The sequence below is a fragment of the Daphnia pulicaria genome, unplaced genomic scaffold, assembly GCF_021234035.1.
Source record: "Daphnia pulicaria isolate SC F1-1A unplaced genomic scaffold, SC_F0-13Bv2 h1tg000160l, whole genome shotgun sequence".
Classification (NCBI taxonomy): Eukaryota; Metazoa; Arthropoda; class Branchiopoda; order Diplostraca; family Daphniidae; genus Daphnia; species Daphnia pulicaria.
This window is the reverse complement of record NW_025804847.1, coordinates 1-14,791: the sequence shown is the minus strand read 5'-3', so window position 1 is coordinate 14,791 and position 14,791 is coordinate 1. Positions and strand designations below refer to the sequence as shown.

At 42.5% G+C, this 14,791-nt stretch overlaps 13 non-coding genes across 13 annotated transcripts; all 13 read right to left on the bottom strand.

Moving 5' to 3' along the window:
• Positions 1–790: 790 nt before the first annotated feature.
• LOC124319383 lies at positions 791–1,012 on the bottom strand. Its single transcript, XR_006913077.1, has one exon. It is a non-coding gene; the product is annotated as a small nucleolar RNA U3 (small nucleolar RNA).
• Positions 1,013–1,766: 754 nt separating this feature from the next.
• Positions 1,767–1,885, bottom strand: LOC124319360. Its single transcript, XR_006913054.1, has one exon. It is a non-coding gene; the product is annotated as a 5S ribosomal RNA (ribosomal RNA).
• A 1,072-nt stretch (positions 1,886–2,957) lies between these two features.
• Positions 2,958–3,179, bottom strand: LOC124319382. The gene has a single exon (XR_006913076.1). It is a non-coding gene; the product is annotated as a small nucleolar RNA U3 (small nucleolar RNA).
• A 754-nt stretch (positions 3,180–3,933) lies between these two features.
• LOC124319359 lies at positions 3,934–4,052 on the bottom strand. The gene has a single exon (XR_006913053.1). It is a non-coding gene; the product is annotated as a 5S ribosomal RNA (ribosomal RNA).
• Positions 4,053–7,013: 2,961 nt separating this feature from the next.
• Positions 7,014–7,132, bottom strand: LOC124319357. The gene has a single exon (XR_006913050.1). It is a non-coding gene; the product is annotated as a 5S ribosomal RNA (ribosomal RNA).
• Positions 7,133–7,335: 203 nt separating this feature from the next.
• LOC124319395 lies at positions 7,336–7,458 on the bottom strand. Its single transcript, XR_006913089.1, has one exon. It is a non-coding gene; the product is annotated as a U5 spliceosomal RNA (small nuclear RNA).
• Positions 7,459–8,032: 574 nt separating this feature from the next.
• On the bottom strand, positions 8,033–8,174 carry LOC124319390. Its single transcript, XR_006913083.1, has one exon. It is a non-coding gene; the product is annotated as a U4 spliceosomal RNA (small nuclear RNA).
• Positions 8,175–8,860: 686 nt separating this feature from the next.
• LOC124319370 lies at positions 8,861–9,024 on the bottom strand. Its single transcript, XR_006913064.1, has one exon. It is a non-coding gene; the product is annotated as a U1 spliceosomal RNA (small nuclear RNA).
• Positions 9,025–9,533: 509 nt separating this feature from the next.
• LOC124319373 lies at positions 9,534–9,724 on the bottom strand. The gene has a single exon (XR_006913067.1). It is a non-coding gene; the product is annotated as a U2 spliceosomal RNA (small nuclear RNA).
• Positions 9,725–10,234: 510 nt separating this feature from the next.
• On the bottom strand, positions 10,235–10,456 carry LOC124319380. The gene has a single exon (XR_006913074.1). It is a non-coding gene; the product is annotated as a small nucleolar RNA U3 (small nucleolar RNA).
• Positions 10,457–11,210: 754 nt separating this feature from the next.
• LOC124319358 lies at positions 11,211–11,329 on the bottom strand. The gene has a single exon (XR_006913052.1). It is a non-coding gene; the product is annotated as a 5S ribosomal RNA (ribosomal RNA).
• Positions 11,330–12,888: 1,559 nt separating this feature from the next.
• On the bottom strand, positions 12,889–13,110 carry LOC124319379. Its single transcript, XR_006913072.1, has one exon. It is a non-coding gene; the product is annotated as a small nucleolar RNA U3 (small nucleolar RNA).
• Positions 13,111–13,864: 754 nt separating this feature from the next.
• Positions 13,865–13,983, bottom strand: LOC124319400. The gene has a single exon (XR_006913093.1). It is a non-coding gene; the product is annotated as a 5S ribosomal RNA (ribosomal RNA).
• Positions 13,984–14,791: the final 808 nt, after the last annotated feature.

The following is a 14,791-nucleotide window of genomic DNA, read 5'->3' as shown; positions in this document are numbered from 1 at the left end:
TGCATAAGGATCTCAGAGTCAGAGAGATTAGATAGAGCTGCCCGAAGAAACCACCAACGTACAAGCCTCTCGGCTGTGCCGTGCGCTTCGCGCTTTACTTAGCTTGCGTTGCATAAGGATCTCAGAGCCAGAGAGATTAGATAGAGCTGCCCGAAGAAACCACCAACGTACAAGCCTCTCGGCGTACAGCCGAGAGGCTACTAGACGTCCTCCAACCTCTTTGTTGCTGAAAGATATTTGAAACGCCGTGCGCGAAGCGCACGGCACAGCCGAGAGGCTTATACGTTGGTGGTTTCTTCGGGCAGCTCTATCTAATCTCTCTGGCTCTGAGATCCTTATGCAACGCAAGCTAAGTAAAGCGCGAAGCGCACGGCACAGCCGAGAGGCTTGTACGTTGGTGGTTTCTTCGGGCAGCTCTATCTAATCTCTCTGACTCTGAGATCCTTATGCAACGCAAGCTAAGTAAGGGAAGCAATCGTTAGCCTTATGACACTTGGATTGTTGGCTCATTGATCGGACATCCCCGGAACGAGAAAATTAAAAATGACAGTTAGCCACAAAAGACAGTGACGACAAAAGCTCTGAACGATAATTAATCATGATTAAATAACAATAACTAAAAGAATGCAATACGATCATAAAGTCATGACACATCCTCAAATTGACCAACCTCACTTTCACAATTTATTTTGCCATACAAGCAGATGATTTAAGGACACGAATACCTGGAATTATTATTAAGATGTATCTCTTTAGATTTTCAAGAATTTAAATTTGTTTTATCATCTCAACCACTCTGAACACGCTAGTTTCCTTCCGCTATTTCACATGGATTTAACGGAAACGGTCCTCAATGACTGTGTTTGATGCTGTCGAGACAGCTACACTCACAGCCTGTTTCACGCTCAGAAACCAGCGTCTTAACTCGTCATCGTGGGTTGAAAGGAGACAAGTTTCTGGTGGGAAACAAGTCAAGATATACTACAGAAATGATCCTGTGAAGTATGATCTTAAATGCAATGTTATTTTGCAGAACTCTAAATAAGGTTTGTACGATCAATGAGCTTTGGCGTAAATTACAGTGCATAGATCGATATTTCGGAATATTAAATTGAGATTTGCAATACTTGACGCACACAGTACATACATTGTCAGGTCTTGCATTTTGTTCATTTATTGAAACACCGAGAAGCTCTTTAATAGTTATAGAACAAGTGACGAGACCAATTTTGGACACAATAAAGAATCCGCGTGCTCATCAAATCAATTTATTACAGTAATGTATTATCGATTGAGAGCCCATTTATCAGCTGGGTGTTTGGCGTGCACCTATAATCCTGCTTCGGGGAGGCTTGGTAGAGTGGATGGCTTGAGTTTAGGAGCCCTGTTTCGTGATACCGCATGTTGATCAGGTGCCCGCACTAAGCTTGACATCAGCATGGATCTGCTAGAGGAATCTAGTAGGTGCAGGTTAGCTAAGGAGGAGCGTAGTGGGTCAGGAGGGAAACCTAGCAGCCAAAAGTTCCCGTGTTCGGCAGTAGTGGGATCGTGCCAGTGAGTGGGCGTCATGCAACAGCCTCAACAAAATAGCCAAACCTCTATCTTTTTTTTTGTCGTTAAAACTACCGAGATCAAACAAACATGCGTTCTACAATATATGGTATCATTAATCAAAGTCCCAGCAATACCCTTTTCAACTAATACCTAAAGAATACATTATATTCCATGTCTCATCTAACTTGGGGAGCAAAAATAAAATTACACCATGCCAACAGCATCCCGTATTCCCAAGCGGTCACCCATCCAAGTACTAACGGGACCCGACATAGCTTAACTTCCGGGAGCTGACGAGACCGGGTGAGTTCTATGTGGTGTGGCCGTTGACATCAATTCAGTCGCCATTACCCGACCATATTCGCCTCTAAATCTAGTTCTAATGCTTGCTTACTTTCTGTTCGAAATACACACCAACCTTAGCCAAACAAACGAGGACATATAAGTACATTTGTCAATGGACAACCGAATATAAAATTTGATAATATTTCCAAACGCCACTATTTTTGGCTAACTGTCATTTTTAATTTTCTCGTTCCGGGGATGTCCGATCAATGAGCCAACAATCCAAGTGTCATAAGGCTAACGATTGCTTCCCTTACTTAGCTTGCGTTGCATAAGGATCTCAGAGTCAGAGAGATTAGATAGAGCTGCCCGAAGAAACCACCAACGTACAAGCCTCTCGGCTGTGCCGTGCGCTTCGCGCTTTACTTAGCTTGCGTTGCATAAGGATCTCAGAGCCAGAGAGATTAGATAGAGCTGCCCGAAGAAACCACCAACGTACAAGCCTCTCGGCGTACAGCCGAGAGGCTACTAGACGTCCTCCAACCTCTTTGTTGCTGAAAGATATTTGAAACGCCGTGCGCGAAGCGCACGGCACAGCCGAGAGGCTTGTACGTTGGTGGTTTCTTCGGGCAGCTCTATCTAATCTCTCTGGCTCTGAGATCCTTATGCAACGCAAGCTAAGTAAAGCGCGAAGCGCACGGCACAGCCGAGAGGCTTGTACGTTGGTGGTTTCTTCGGGCAGCTCTATCTAATCTCTCTGACTCTGAGATCCTTATGCAACGCAAGCTAAGTAAGGGAAGCAATCGTTAGCCTTATGACACTTGGATTGTTGGCTCATTGATCGGACATCCCCGGAACGAGAAAATTAAAAATGACAGTTAGCCACAAAAGACAGTGACGACAAAAGCTCTGAACGATAATTAATCATGATTAAATAACAATAACTAAAAGAATGCAATACGATCATAAAGTCATGACACATCCTCAAATTGACCAACCTCACTTTCACAATTTATTTTGCCATACAAGCAGATGATTTAAGGACACGAATACCTGGAATTATTATTAAGATGTATCTCTTTAGATTTTCAAGAATTTAAATTTGTTTTATCATCTCAACCACTCTGAACACGCTAGTTTCCTTCCGCTATTTCACATGGATTTAACGGAAACGGTCCTCAATGACTGTGTTTGATGCTGTCGAGACAGCTACACTCACAGCCTGTTTCACGCTCAGAAACCAGCGTCTTAACTCGTCATCGTGGGTTGAAAGGAGACAAGTTTCTGGTGGGAAACAAGTCAAGATATACTACAGAAATGATCCTGTGAAGTATGATCTTAAATGCAATGTTATTTTGCAGAACTCTAAATAAGGTTTGTACGATCAATGAGCTTTGGCGTAAATTACAGTGCATAGATCGATATTTCGGAATATTAAATTGAGATTTGCAATACTTGACGCACACAGTACATACATTGTCAGGTCTTGCATTTTGTTCATTTATTGAAACACCGAGAAGCTCTTTAATAGTTATAGAACAAGTGACGAGACCAATTTTGGACACAATAAAGAATCCGCGTGCTCATCAAATCAATTTATTACAGTAATGTATTATCGATTGAGAGCCCATTTATCAGCTGGGTGTTTGGCGTGCACCTATAATCCTGCTTCGGGGAGGCTTGGTAGAGTGGATGGCTTGAGTTTAGGAGCCCTGTTTCGTGATACCGCATGTTGATCAGGTGCCCGCACTAAGCTTGACATCAGCATGGATCTGCTAGAGGAATCTAGTAGGTGCAGGTTAGCTAAGGAGGAGCGTAGTGGGTCAGGAGGGAAACCTAGCAGCCAAAAGTTCCCGTGTTCGGCAGTAGTGGGATCGTGCCAGTGAGTGGGCGTCATGCAACAGCCTCAACAAAATAGCCAAACCTCTATCTTTTTTTTTGTCGTTAAAACTACCGAGATCAAACAAACATGCGTTCTACAATATATGGTATCATTAATCAAAGTCCCAGCAATACCCTTTTCAACTAATACCTAAAGAATACATTATATTCCATGTCTCATCTAACTTGGGGAGCAAAAATAAAATTACACCATGCCAACAGCATCCCGTATTCCCAAGCGGTCACCCATCCAAGTACTAACGGGACCCGACATAGCTTAACTTCCGGGAGCTGACGAGACCGGGTGAGTTCTATGTGGTGTGGCCGTTGACATCAATTCAGTCGCCATTACCCGACCATATTCGCCTCTAAATCTAGTTCTAATGCTTGCTTACTTTCTGTTCGAAATACACACCAACCTTAGCCAAACAAACGAGGACATATAAGTACATTTGTCAATGGACAACCGAATATAAAATTTGATAATATTTCCAAACGCCACTATTTTTGGCTAACTGTCATTTTTAATTTTCTCGTTCCGGGGATGTCCGATCAATGAGCCAACAATCCAAGTGTCATAAGGCTAACGATTGCTTCCCTTACTTAGCTTGCGTTGCATAAGGATCTCAGAGTCAGAGAGATTAGATAGAGCTGCCCGAAGAAACCACCAACGTACAAGCCTCTCGGCTGTGCCGTGCGCTTCGCGCTTTACTTAGCTTGCGTTGCATAAGGATCTCAGAGCCAGAGAGATTAGATAGAGCTGCCCGAAGAAACCACCAACGTACAAGCCTCTCGGCTGTGCCGTGCGCTTCGCGCACGGCGTTTCAAATATCTTTCAGCAACAAAGAGGTTGGAGGACGTCTAGTAGCCTCTCGGCTGTACTTTCTGTTCGAAATACACACCAACCTTAGCCAAACAAACGAGGACATATAAGTACATTTGTCAATGGACAACCGAATATAAAATTTGATAATATTTCCAAACGCCACTATTTTTGGCTAACTGTCATTTTTAATTTTCTCGTTCCGGGGATGTCCGATCAATGAGCCAACAATCCAAGTGTCATAAGGCTAACGATTGCTTCCCTTACTTAGCTTGCGTTGCATAAGGATCTCAGAGTCAGAGAGATTAGATAGAGCTGCCCGAAGAAACCACCAACGTACAAGCCTCTCGGCTGTGCCGTGCGCTTCGCGCTTTACTTAGCTTGCGTTGCATAAGGATCTCAGAGCCAGAGAGATTAGATAGAGCTGCCCGAAGAAACCACCAACGTACAAGCCTCTCGGCTGTACGTTAAAACGAGGACATATAAGTACATTTGTCAATGGACAACCGAATATAAAATTTGATAATATTTCCAAACGCCACTATTTTTGGCTAACTGTCATTTTTAATTTTCTCGTTCCGGGGATGTCCGATCAATGAGCCAACAATCCAAGTGTCATAAGGCTAACGATTGCTTCCCTTACTTAGCTTGCGTTGCATAAGGATCTCAGAGTCAGAGAGATTAGATAGAGCTGCCCGAAGAAACCACCAACGTACAAGCCTCTCGGCTGTGTCGTGCGCTTCGCGCTTTACTTAGCTTGCGTTGCATAAGGATCTCAGAGCCAGAGAGATTAGATAGAGCTGCCCGAAGAAACCACCAACGTACAAGCCTCTCGGCTGTACGTTAAAACGAGGACATATAAGTACATTTGTCAATGGACAACCGAATATAAAATTTGATAATATTTCCAAACGCCACTATTTTTGGCTAACTGTCATTTTTAATTTTCTCGTTCCGGGGATGTCCGATCAATGAGCCAACAATCCAAGTGTCATAAGGCTAACGATTGCTTCCCTTACTTAGCTTGCGTTGCATAAGGATCTCAGAGTCAGAGAGATTAGATAGAGCTGCCCGAAGAAACCACCAACGTACAAGCCTCTCGGCTGTGCCGTGCGCTTCGCGCTTTACTTAGCTTGCGTTGCATAAGGATCTCAGAGCCAGAGAGATTAGATAGAGCTGCCCGAAGAAACCACCAACGTACAAGCCTCTCGGCTGTGCCGTGCGCTTCGCGCACGGCGTTTCAAATATCTTTCAGCAACAAAGAGGTTGGAGGACGTCTAGTAGCCTCTCGGCTGTACTTTCTGTTCGAAATACACACCAACCTTAGCCAAACAAACGAGGACATATAAGTACATTTGTCAATGGACAACCGAATATAAAATTTGATAATATTTCCAAACGCCACTATTTTTGGCTAACTGTCATTTTTAATTTTCTCGTTCCGGGGATGTCCGATCAATGAGCCAACAATCCAAGTGTCATAAGGCTAACGATTGCTTCCCTTACTTAGCTTGCGTTGCATAAGGATCTCAGAGTCAGAGAGATTAGATAGAGCTGCCCGAAGAAACCACCAACGTACAAGCCTCTCGGCTGTGCCGTGCGCTTCGCGCTTTACTTAGCTTGCGTTGCATAAGGATCTCAGAGCCAGAGAGATTAGATAGAGCTGCCCGAAGAAACCACCAACGTACAAGCCTCTCGGCTGTGCCGTGCGCTTCGCGCACGGCGTTTCAAATATCTTTCAGCAACAAAGAGGTTGGAGGACGTCTAGTAGCCTCTCGGCTGTACTTTCTGTTCGAAATACACACCAACCTTAGCCAAACAAACGAGGACATATAAGTACATTTGTCAATGGACAACCGAATATAAAATTTGATAATATTTCCAAACGCCACTATTTTTGGCTAACTGTCATTTTTAATTTTCTCGTTCCGGGGATGTCCGATCAATGAGCCAACAATCCAAGTGTCATAAGGCTAACGATTGCTTCCCTTACTTAGCTTGCGTTGCATAAGGATCTCAGAGTCAGAGAGATTAGATAGAGCTGCCCGAAGAAACCACCAACGTACAAGCCTCTCGGCTGTGCCGTGCGCTTCGCGCTTTACTTAGCTTGCGTTGCATAAGGATCTCAGAGCCAGAGAGATTAGATAGAGCTGCCCGAAGAAACCACCAACGTACAAGCCTCTCGGCTGTGCCGTGCGCTTCGCGCACGGCGTTTCAAATATCTTTCAGCAACAAAGAGGTTGGAGGACGTCTAGTAGCCTCTCGGCTGTGCCGTGCGCTTCGCGCACGGCGTTTCAAATATCTTTCAGCAACAAAGAGGTTGGAGGACGTCTAGTAGGCAATATCCAGTAAAAAATACGTTCCTTCCATTTTCAACTAATGCCAAAATAATACATTGTAGTCCATGTAGTATCACCCATCTTGGGAAGCACTTCAATTCAATTGGATTCACAAAAATAAAATAATTCCATGCCAACAGCATCCCGTATTCCCAAGCGGTCACCCATCCAAGTACTAACGGGACCCGACATAGCTTAACTTCCGGGAGCTGACGAGACCGGGTGAGTTCTATGTGGTATGGCCGTTGACATTAAACTAGACGCAATTACCCGACCATATTCGCCTCTAATCTATTACTTGTGCTTGAGATTTATCTTTTTGAAATACACACTAATCTTACCAAAACCACCGAAAAACTATCAGTTTGTCATTTTACAAATGTTGTCAGTATGTAGTAGTAGAATATCTTTGTTTCCGCATACAGACGTTTTTAATTTTTCATTTATTCAAAGTGCCCAATCAGAAGACCGGGCGTTAAAAAAATAAGTCATATAGACTCATCAATGCTCCTAACCACGGAAATCTTTAGTAAAAGGCGAAAGATTTATCCGGGTATTGATTAGAAACCAGAGTAAATAACAGTGGTATGCCTTGTATTTATATTCATTTCAAAATTTTGAAGTGCGCTTGTAAGGTTTTTTTTCGAAACATGCGTTTACATATCAAAATCCTTGTGCAATTCTTTATCAATGGGTACAGTTATTTTAAAGTAAATATCATGTATAAAGCTCGTTAACATGTTTTTGAACGAAACAGTTGTGCGCAGTGTTATTTTTGAAAAAAATGAACGATCTTTATGGTACAAGCCCAACACGTAGGTGGTGGGATCAGATGTTTACCCCGACATTCACCCTACAGCGGTTAACAATTTATTGAACTTCCCCTTTAAACATGGTGGAATCTTTTCACCTTGTCATTTGGAATCACCTTTTCAAATATTTTCCCCGTGTTCACAATGTTCCAACTGACTGATATTAATGGCCTTCAGCGAACGAATTAATCAGCCTTGTCTGACGTGCAATACCAACTAAATGGAAACAAAAATCACTTATACGATTTCACTTTCACCGTTTAATGTTATAAACACACTATGCAACACTCCAATTTTTCTAACTGACTGTAATTTTTTTTTTCTTGTACGCTGAAATGCTCCTGATGGAGCTATCAAAAATTGCCGACGACAAAGATTATTTCACTTCATCGTGGCGGGGTATTGGTTAAAGTTTTCAACTAGCAATAATCACACCTCGGGAGACCCTCATTGGTTATGATATTGCCACTGCGCAAAGCTAAATTATAATCAGAAAAGCAAGTCTACTTAAGCATTTGCTGAATTCGTTCTGCTTGGACGTGTTGGACCAACAATTTCGTTCAGAAATATTCATTTAGATTACCCTAGGCAAATTTTAATTTCCATCTCCCATTGGACTAATACCAACAGGGGACAGTTCATTACATACATGAAATAATTTTTGTCTTAATATCGGGTCAAATACTTGAAATTCTGTAAATGTGTATTTTTCTTCCATACATTTCAACAACTTCCTGCACACACAAAAAAAGGGAGGGGGAATTTCAGGTTTTCATTCCAAATTGTTTTTCACATTATGAACTATTGAAGTGAGCGAGCATTACTTTCCAACCAAACAAAATTTATAGTTAATCTGCGTGTTGACGTGAAAAATCAGTTTTCAGTGCCGTGACCAGGATTCGAACCTGGGTTACTACGGATTCATATCTAGTAGGTACCACAACGTAGGGTCCTAACCACTAGACGATCACGGCCAATCCATTGGCCATGATGATTTATATTAAAGTAGCTAAACATGAATTTCATTACTTTGTTGTTTCTTCCCAGAAAGAAAATCTGATGCTTCGCGTATTCCCAAGCGGTCAACCCTACCGTTTACTAACGGGACCAGATTTAGTTCAACTTCCGGCAGATGACAAGAATTTTTCTTACATTTATAGTGTGTTCAGGGAACGGCGCGAACGCAGTCCCCCACTACCAAAAATTGTACTCCCGAGTTAATCACATTTGGATTAATCGCAAGGGTCAGCCCATCCTTAGTGCAATGGAAAGGCCTCGCCCTGGAGGAACCACCTTGGTGATCATGGTTGCCTCTGAGCCAGGTAAGTATGATTGTGGATGCTTTTTCACTTTGTTTAATACTTTGTATACAGCAGAACAATATTGACAAAGAGTGTTCAAGTATTTGACTGACGTTTAGAGAATACCACCCACTTTCTTTCATCGACTTGAATTACGAACTCGAGCAAAATATAGTAAATAAAGCTCAGTATTTATTTCATGGTCTTGATCTTTGCAAATACTTTTCAAGAAACAAATTGCTTGTTTTTTTTCATTTGGTCGTCCAATTGGCAAATAAGAAAATAAGAAAATCGACTTTTCATATGAAAATACACGCATCTTCATATTTTAAAAAAAAACATCACATCGAAAGATGAACAGTACTAATTAGTTAACACAATCAAGTACGTATTTTTTTATGCTTTTCTTGATATTACGAAAAAAATACAATTAGAAAAAATTACAAACATGTCTACATGACAGTTTTGCAATTATACATGGTCTTTTATTATACGGTGCTAAGACAATTTCTGTTTTATTCAATATGTTCTCCCTCATAGAGGGTGAGCCGATCCCGGAGGTACTGCAATACCGGGTCAACCCGTGGCGGGAGCAGTGCAAGCACTGTATTCCCACCGTATGCCAAAAATCAGTTTAATATTCTGGGGTCCATTTGAACCCGTATCAGATATTAAGCTGATAAGAACAGATACTACACTTTGATCTTAGCCAAAAGGCCGAGAAGCGATAATGTTACAAGGATTACTGCCCAAAATAACCACTGAGGTTCAACACATTTCCGGTGGTGTACGAAGAATACTCATATCACTCAAAACATTCAAGAAATGCTATAAAATATTGAGTTGTTCATTTTTCCAGACGCGACCACTTGATGCTTATAAAGTTCATTTTCATTTGTTTTATTATGCTCATACTGTATTAAGGGAGATACAATTTACGCTGAAGGCGTTGCAAATTTTACTCTCGTTATCACACTAGGTCCTTTTTTTTCAGAATATGGCTTTGCCACGCCACCTGACGACAAAAGCTCTGAACGATAATTAATCATGATTAAATAACAATAACTAAAAGAATGCAATACGATCATAAAGTCATGACACATCCTCAAATTGACCAACCTCACTTTCACAATTTATTTTGCCATACAAGCAGATGATTTAAGGACACGAATACCTGGAATTATTATTAAGATGTATCTCTTTAGATTTTCAAGAATTTAAATTTGTTTTATCATCTCAACCACTCTGAACACGCTAGTTTCCTTCCGCTATTTCACATGGATTTAACGGAAACGGTCCTCAATGACTGTGTTTGATGCTGTCGAGACAGCTACACTCACAGCCTGTTTCACGCTCAGAAACCAGCGTCTTAACTCGTCATCGTGGGTTGAAAGGAGACAAGTTTCTGGTGGGAAACAAGTCAAGATATACTACAGAAATGATCCTGTGAAGTATGATCTTAAATGCAATGTTATTTTGCAGAACTCTAAATAAGGTTTGTACGATCAATGAGCTTTGGCGTAAATTACAGTGCATAGATCGATATTTCGGAATATTAAATTGAGATTTGCAATACTTGACGCACACAGTACATACATTGTCAGGTCTTGCATTTTGTTCATTTATTGAAACACCGAGAAGCTCTTTAATAGTTATAGAACAAGTGACGAGACCAATTTTGGACACAATAAAGAATCCGCGTGCTCATCAAATCAATTTATTACAGTAATGTATTATCGATTGAGAGCCCATTTATCAGCTGGGTGTTTGGCGTGCACCTATAATCCTGCTTCGGGGAGGCTTGGTAGAGTGGATGGCTTGAGTTTAGGAGCCCTGTTTCGTGATACCGCATGTTGATCAGGTGCCCGCACTAAGCTTGACATCAGCATGGATCTGCTAGAGGAATCTAGTAGGTGCAGGTTAGCTAAGGAGGAGCGTAGTGGGTCAGGAGGGAAACCTAGCAGCCAAAAGTTCCCGTGTTCGGCAGTAGTGGGATCGTGCCAGTGTGTGGGCGTCATGCAACAGCCTCAACAAAATAGCCAAACCTCTATCTTTTTTTTTGTCGTTAAAACTACCGAGATCAAACAAACATGCGTTCTACAATATATGGTATCATTAATCAAAGTCCCAGCAATACCCTTTTCAACTAATACCTAAAGAATACATTATATTCCATGTCTCATCTAACTTGGGGAGCAAAAATAAAATTACACCATGCCAACAGCATCCCGTATTCCCAAGCGGTCACCCATCCAAGTACTAACGGGACCCGACATAGCTTAACTTCCGGGAGCTGACGAGACCGGGTGAGTTCTATGTGGTGTGGCCGTTGACATCAATTCAGTCGCCATTACCCGACCATATTCGCCTCTAAATCTAGTTCTAATGCTTGCTTACTTTCTGTTCGAAATACACACCAACCTTAGCCAAACAAACGAGGACATATAAGTACATTTGTCAATGGACAACCGAATATAAAATTTGATAATATTTCCAAACGCCACTATTTTTGGCTAACTGTCATTTTTAATTTTCTCGTTCCGGGGATGTCCGATCAATGAGCCAACAATCCAAGTGTCATAAGGCTAACGATTGCTTCCCTTACTTAGCTTGCGTTGCATAAGGATCTCAGAGTCAGAGAGATTAGATAGAGCTGCCCGAAGAAACCACCAACGTACAAGCCTCTCGGCTGTGCCGTGCGCTTCGCGCTTTACTTAGCTTGCGTTGCATAAGGATCTCAGAGCCAGAGAGATTAGATAGAGCTGCCCGAAGAAACCACCAACGTACAAGCCTCTCGGCTGTGCCGTGCGCTTCGCGCACGGCGTTTCAAATATCTTTCAGCAACAAAGAGGTTGGAGGACGTCTAGTAGCCTCTCGGCTGTACTTTCTGTTCGAAATACACACCAACCTTAGCCAAACAAACGAGGACATATAAGTACATTTGTCAATGGACAACCGAATATAAAATTTGATAATATTTCCAAACGCCACTATTTTTGGCTAACTGTCATTTTTAATTTTCTCGTTCCGGGGATGTCCGATCAATGAGCCAACAATCCAAGTGTCATAAGGCTAACGATTGCTTCCCTTACTTAGCTTGCGTTGCATAAGGATCTCAGAGTCAGAGAGATTAGATAGAGCTGCCCGAAGAAACCACCAACGTACAAGCCTCTCGGCTGTGCCGTGCGCTTCGCGCTTTACTTAGCTTGCGTTGCATAAGGATCTCAGAGCCAGAGAGATTAGATAGAGCTGCCCGAAGAAACCACCAACGTACAAGCCTCTCGGCGTACAGCCGAGAGGCTACTAGACGTCCTCCAACCTCTTTGTTGCTGAAAGATATTTGAAACGCCGTGCGCGAAGCGCACGGCACAGCCGAGAGGCTTGTACGTTGGTGGTTTCTTCGGGCAGCTCTATCTAATCTCTCTGGCTCTGAGATCCTTATGCAACGCAAGCTAAGTAAAGCGCGAAGCGCACGGCACAGCCGAGAGGCTTGTACGTTGGTGGTTTCTTCGGGCAGCTCTATCTAATCTCTCTGACTCTGAGATCCTTATGCAACGCAAGCTAAGTAAGGGAAGCAATCGTTAGCCTTATGACACTTGGATTGTTGGCTCATTGATCGGACATCCCCGGAACGAGAAAATTAAAAATGACAGTTAGCCACAAAAGACAGTGACGACAAAAGCTCTGAACGATAATTAATCATGATTAAATAACAATAACTAAAAGAATGCAATACGATCATAAAGTCATGACACATCCTCAAATTGACCAACCTCACTTTCACAATTTATTTTGCCATACAAGCAGATGATTTAAGGACACGAATACCTGGAATTATTATTAAGATGTATCTCTTTAGATTTTCAAGAATTTAAATTTGTTTTATCATCTCAACCACTCTGAACACGCTAGTTTCCTTCCGCTATTTCACATGGATTTAACGGAAACGGTCCTCAATGACTGTGTTTGATGCTGTCGAGACAGCTACACTCACAGCCTGTTTCACGCTCAGAAACCAGCGTCTTAACTCGTCATCGTGGGTTGAAAGGAGACAAGTTTCTGGTGGGAAACAAGTCAAGATATACTACAGAAATGATCCTGTGAAGTATGATCTTAAATGCAATGTTATTTTGCAGAACTCTAAATAAGGTTTGTACGATCAATGAGCTTTGGCGTAAATTACAGTGCATAGATCGATATTTCGGAATATTAAATTGAGATTTGCAATACTTGACGCACACAGTACATACATTGTCAGGTCTTGCATTTTGTTCATTTATTGAAACACCGAGAAGCTCTTTAATAGTTATAGAACAAGTGACGAGACCAATTTTGGACACAATAAAGAATCCGCGTGCTCATCAAATCAATTTATTACAGTAATGTATTATCGATTGAGAGCCCATTTATCAGCTGGGTGTTTGGCGTGCACCTATAATCCTGCTTCGGGGAGGCTTGGTAGAGTGGATGGCTTGAGTTTAGGAGCCCTGTTTCGTGATACCGCATGTTGATCAGGTGCCCGCACTAAGCTTGACATCAGCATGGATCTGCTAGAGGAATCTAGTAGGTGCAGGTTAGCTAAGGAGGAGCGTAGTGGGTCAGGAGGGAAACCTAGCAGCCAAAAGTTCCCGTGTTCGGCAGTAGTGGGATCGTGCCAGTGAGTGGGCGTCATGCAACAGCCTCAACAAAATAGCCAAACCTCTATCTTTTTTTTTGTCGTTAAAACTACCGAGATCAAACAAACATGCGTTCTACAATATATGGTATCATTAATCAAAGTCCCAGCAATACCCTTTTCAACTAATACCTAAAGAATACATTATATTCCATGTCTCATCTAACTTGGGGAGCAAAAATAAAATTACACCATGCCAACAGCATCCCGTATTCCCAAGCGGTCACCCATCCAAGTACTAACGGGACCCGACATAGCTTAACTTCCGGGAGCTGACGAGACCGGGTGAGTTCTATGTGGTGTGGCCGTTGACATCAATTCAGTCGCCATTACCCGACCATATTCGCCTCTAAATCTAGTTCTAATGCTTGCTTACTTTCTGTTCGAAATACACACCAACCTTAGCCAAACAAACGAGGACATATAAGTACATTTGTCAATGGACAACCGAATATAAAATTTGATAATATTTCCAAACGCCACTATTTTTGGCTAACTGTCATTTTTAATTTTCTCGTTCCGGGGATGTCCGATCAATGAGCCAACAATCCAAGTGTCATAAGGCTAACGATTGCTTCCCTTACTTAGCTTGCGTTGCATAAGGATCTCAGAGTCAGAGAGATTAGATAGAGCTGCCCGAAGAAACCACCAACGTACAAGCCTCTCGGCTGTGCCGTGCGCTTCGCGCTTTACTTAGCTTGCGTTGCATAAGGATCTCAGAGCCAGAGAGATTAGATAGAGCTGCCCGAAGAAACCACCAACGTACAAGCCTCTCGGCGTACAGCCGAGAGGCTACTAGACGTCCTCCAACCTCTTTGTTGCTGAAAGATATTTGAAACGCCGTGCGCGAAGCGCACGGCACAGCCGAGAGGCTTGTACGTTGGTGGTTTCTTCGGGCAGCTCTATCTAATCTCTCTGGCTCTGAGATCCTTATGCAACGCAAGCTAAGTAAAGCGCGAAGCGCACGGCACAGCCGAGAGGCTTGTACGTTGGTGGTTTCTTCGGGCAGCTCTATCTAATCTCTCTGACTCTGAGATCCTTATGCAACGCAAGCTAAGTAAGGGAAGCAATCGTTAGCCTTATGACACTTGGATTGTTGGCTCATTGATCGGACATCCCCG